The following is a 5,698-nucleotide window of genomic DNA, read 5'->3' on the forward strand; positions in this document are numbered from 1 at the left end:
AAAAGAATCGAAGCCTTTGACAGTACTGTAAGATAATTTCGCGCTTATTTTGTCCACTTGCTCACGTGATTGTTCTTCAGCTCGCCTAGTCGTTGATAACTTCTTGACGATTTCACTTTTACTTTCCAAGTTTACGGAATACGATCCAGTGTTTTTATTATTTCTGTTTAACGTGTCTGTACGTGGGGTTGATTTAATGACTTCAATTGTGTATCCGCTTTTGTTGCTCCTTAATGTATCCGATTTTATCGGATTTTGTTTTTTTAATGAATCCGATTTTAGCGGATTTTGTTTTTTCAATGTATCTGATTTTATTGGTGTTTGAAATGGATCGGGCTTACTTGAAATATTCGTCTTTGATGTGTCCGACTTAATTAGAGTTTGTTTTTTCATTTCTTTCGAAGATCGTTCTATTGTTGATACTCCCGATTGGACCTGCGTTTTAATCCTGGAAGGATCCGATTTACTTATATCTCCCATTCTTGAAGAAGTTACTGTACTTTGCGGTTGTCTCTTTAATGAATCCGCTTTCCCCGAATGCTCAATTTTAGCCTTGGGTGAAACAGTGCCGCTGTCTTGAAGGATATGGTTGGAAATTACTCGAGAGCTCACGCGAGGAATTTCTTTAACTTTCGAGTTACCTTGTGGATCCTTCGAGTTTTCCTGCGGAAACTTCGAGTCAACCAGAGTTGACTTTATATTAGATTTCTGTTGCTTTTGGTTTTGCAACTTTTGTATTTCCGTCTTTGTTAGCACTTTGATTCGTTGTTGTGATTTTGGTGTTGCTGGTACATGAATCTCATGAACTTTCTGGTCGACACGTGGGCTTTGAGGTTTCTGAAAATCTGACAACTTCACATTACTCGAAGCTTGTGGAACATTTTTACTATGCTTTGTATCTGTTTTTCCATAATTTTTTTGTTTTCTTTCTGCCACTGTCGGTGATACAACCCTTTCTTCAGAACTTTCTTCAACAAAATCCGACAGCATGTCGTTAAAATAAGCCATGACGGATTCTTCTGTCACATTTTCACGGTTTTGAAAAGCACTCTCCAGATTTCTCCTCATACCTTCATCAGCAGTTTGCAATCCATTTGCGGGGTTGTAACTTGCAATGAATCGTGTTGGAGCTCCACCAGAAAATTGGTTAGAAATTGGTTTCATTATACTGAAATTATGTTTACTCTATGAAAAAAATATACGAAAGTAAAAAAATTATTATTACAAGTTGACTTTTTTCCTTATTAAAGCTATATAAAAAATTTTTATCGGCAACTTAACTATATATACGGCAGCCGACAAACTAGGTTTTCTTACATCAACATTTAGTTCTGCAACAAAAGCTAACACACCATACTTGAATAAAGAACTGTTAAGTATATGAGAACAGAAACAAACAAATAAGTTCATCTCCCTTGATGATGTTTTGATTTGAAGTTCATGCAATATCCACACATAATATTACGACACAATAAATTGGTGATTGCCCATAATAGCGTTCAATACTCAGTTCTAATTAATTATTACACAGCTTCAACTACCATATTGCAATTGAACAAGAACTCTTTTTTCCTTGATAAAAAATATATTTCTTTTGATAAAAGTTTTTTAAAATTTAATTTTTTTCAAGTTTGAGTAAAATATTTCTTTAGGACCGTCTTCATGTAAACAAGGTTGTTTAGAAAGCTGTGTTTTTTTTAAAAAAATATATCTCAGCTTTACCAAGATGGTTGTCTGTGTGCAAAATTGGGTTTCACTGTCGAGATGATTCGGACAAAAAAACAAAGTAAGAATATGTAAAGTGCTCCCTAGAAATCGAGCCTCTGTTACTCAAAACTTGATTACCCAAACAATGATGTGTATCACCTTTTCCCTTCCTTATTCGAAATAAAAATAACAAAAGTTATAAAGTTAATGACAAAAGGGATTTAAAAAAAAAAATGAATAGAATACTAAAAGGCTCTGCGTCCATATTAACCACATCAATTTTCTTCCCGCTGAAATCCCGCTAAAAACACGTAACGTACGACTGCTGCGGTGTTTAGGAGCATCCGCCATTTTATACATTCAAGTGTGCACATCGTTTAAAAAATGAAGAACATCAGAAGCGCGTTTAGTGATGACAAAATTTCTTCCTTCTGACATTTCAGCAGATAGCTCACAATAAAGTTTGAACTTCTGCTCGACCTTTTAATTAAGTAAATAAGTCAATAAAAAGTTGCTCGTGCATAGCATTTATGCTTTCATAATTTATTATAATCAAAGAGACCTTCAGATTAAAGTGGTATCAAAAAGCTGCCTTTGTTAATCTTTCGCTACCTAGCAACAGCAGAAACACGCTTTTTATACGTCACTCTAACGTCAAGACGTTATTATTTTTAGCATCACTTCTTACTAACCCGTACGTTTATCTTCTTTGCCAGTGTGACTGACTAATTTTTTTTCACGAATTTCTAAAGTCATGCTGAGTTATTTTTCTTATCAATGACTTTAAGATATGATGAATTTCAAACATGCAAATAGTTTCAGACAAGAAAAGCCAGTTTTCGTTGTCCCAGCGTATTGACTTAGAATTTCTTTACAGGATACGAAACTTACCATCACTCTCCTTTTATGAACTCCACCACAATGTTTCAAATGTTGTTAAATAAAAAATACCTGGTTAAGGGTGAATGAACAAGATATTCACACTACATAACGTAAATGACCTCCAGTGTTTTCGCCTACTTACGCCCTACCCGCCTCTAGTACATTAACAATTCCCAAGGCAGTTATTAGTACTATTATGTGAAAGTTTTAAGACTTTCTGAAAAATGATATTAATAGGGACAGATTTGTCAAGTAATGTACAGAAATTTGTAAATAAATGTTTTCTTAAATGACTAGCACCTGATTTAGTCACTCTCATATGAAATACGATCGACAAAAGTTCAGTTACCGTGAGCTTTCCCTCCTAAGAATGCTACGTGTAAAATCTTTAGTACCTTCGAATTTCTTTTTCTACAACAGGTTGTCGTCATATCTCAGTAAATTTGGGGTATAGAACGATGCATTCACAAGCCATATATCTCTCTCAAAAAATTTAAGTCTTATTAAACTAACAAAATGGAGAAATAAACTACGGCTAATGAATACTTGTTCTAGAAAGTTAAAAAAAAATATTGAACAAAAAGTTGTCACGGCGAAATCTTATATTCGGATGTTTTGACGTCACTTAGGCGTCATCACTAAATATTGCACGTCAGACGTCAGCTAGGTGTCATCGCTGAAATTTTACAAGCAAACAAATCAAACACAAACAAACGGACAACAGTAATTTAATATCCACAACAGAAAAATTTAAGCTCTTGGTGGGAAGTTTCTCGAAACTAATATCTCTGGAGGAGGGTGAAATGGACCTGTTTGATGCTAGTGAAATGGATCAACATTTAATAAATTTTTCAAGAAGCTCTTTTTTAAGAAATTACTAAAATAAAAAATATATATCCTTGATCTGTGTAAACAAACTCCGTATTGTATCCAACATTAACACAGCATATACAACCCAACAATCTTCGCTCTTCTTGCCGAACTGCACAACCGTGTGAACAGCGGCTCGACCTTCATGTGAAAACATATGAAGAACGTTTCAAGCGACGTTTAATGTAAGCCTATTGCTAATATTTTCAATACTTCTTTTCAAATGCTTATATCTATTAGATCAGTTAATAATTATTTCTTTTATGTTTTGGACAGTGTAATGGGATACAAGAATTAATTCTTGTTAAGTGAGTCACCAGAGAGACATCGTAATCAACTTTATATCGTCTCGCTGAAGAATATGGACTTAATAGCTGCTCATGAAACTGCCATGCACATTTCTTAGATTTTTTTTATCAAAAACAAGCAAACGTCCAGCTAGTAAAAGTTTTAAGTGATGTCACTACAAAAAAGTTTCCTAATTTTAAAAGGGTTTAAAAGAGAAATATTCCATCAAAAACATGATTTTGACACGACAAGGAAACTTTCATCATAATTTTTTTATTATCCTTTTTTGAACTTCGCAGTAACTGTCTTTGTTCAGATAGAATCTGTTTAAAACAACGAGGTAGTATTGAACACTAACGTTGGTATCACCCGAGCCATTGTTTAATCTGTGGGTAAAGAGATTAGCGTCAGGGCTTCATGGGGTAAGGGCTTCAGGGCTTCAGGGGGTCAGGGCGCAAGATCTGCGGCTACGTCGAATTTTCCAGTTAGATGTAAAGAGACTTAACTGGAACAACAAATACACTTTAATAAAGGAAAAAATCATCCTTATAATTTTTCATTTAAATTTGTTTACCCTCATTATGTTTTGTTTAAAAAGATTATTACCATAGCAACAAACATATTAAATACAACACAATTCATTTAAACCGCAGCTCGTTACGTCATATACGCGACGTCATTTCAGGCAGCGCCTAGTTTTATCGGTAACTTGGTGTTTATTTGTGTGACGTAAAGGGGAGAAATAAAACTATGGATGTGCTACGTTTTTCACAAGTACAGTACTTTGCACCTGTTTTTATATATAAAAGAACCCTTTATAAGAATCTGAATAGTGGTCAGCCAAAAAAATTTATAAAGTTTAAAGATGATAATTTTTTACAAGTAAAAATACTTTTTTCACATATGCTTCTCATCAATCAGTATCATTCGAATGGTTTTTTGGTACTAATATTTGTTATATTGTATCAGTATCAACAAGAATTTAAACAAAGACTATTTAAAAATTGACGATTTCAACAAATAATACTTTCAATGGTGAAGAAAAGACGAAAAAACCATTATTTTTAATTTTTTGGTCTTGAAAGTCTCCTTCTCAATGTTTGTGATGGAAAATTCCTCTGATGATCCTAGTTAAAATTAAGAAACTTGGTAAGGAAATCTTTTTTAGTGAAAGGACCTCAAAATTTAACTTTTACTAGTTGGCCGTTTGCTTGACTTATGAGAAAGAACAGACAAAATAAACAAAAATCGTGTTAATTCAAAGGTTACGTGTACCAGAATTTTAAAACGCAAAGAAAGTAGAAAGGGTGAGAAAAACTTCAAACATCGTCCTTGTGACTTTTCTTCATTACAATATTCTCATATTGAAAGCAGATCATGGATTCGTGGTTTATCATAAAATTATTAAAAGTATTAGTGCATGGAAAGAAGAAATGGATAGTTCTAAGTCACACTGGAAATCTAGGTAAATGGATTTTTTTGTCAGACTGATGAAAAACAATGAGAGATCTTTGGTAGAAAATTGAGTAGTAAAAAACTCAATGATTTCATTCCAGTAATTTTCTAGACAATCCACGAAAACTAACCAACAGCCAACAACATTATTTCATTCATCGTATGCACGAAGTTGTTGTCTATGTACAAATAAAAATAATAATCATTTTCATTATTATTTCCCTATGTTTCTTCCAATAAACACACATTAAGCTAGGTTGTGTCAAGTGGTTTGTAAAGTAAAATTCACTGCAGCATTGTTAAGCTGGTGTCTCAATCCAAACCATTGTTGCGGCAGAAAGTTTTGCAAATCAAGAAAAAAATTTTTTTGTGTAGTTGAATTAATTTTCCGAGAATCAAAAATTTTAGCATTCTCGGCGAACAGGCCTACTAACTGGAATGGTTCACAGGTTGTTGTTTTTTATTGTGTTTGGACTGATGAAAAAACACAACAACA

This window comes from Hydractinia symbiolongicarpus, chromosome 2, assembly GCF_029227915.1.
Source record: "Hydractinia symbiolongicarpus strain clone_291-10 chromosome 2, HSymV2.1, whole genome shotgun sequence".
Taxonomy (NCBI): Eukaryota; Metazoa; Cnidaria; class Hydrozoa; order Anthoathecata; family Hydractiniidae; genus Hydractinia; species Hydractinia symbiolongicarpus.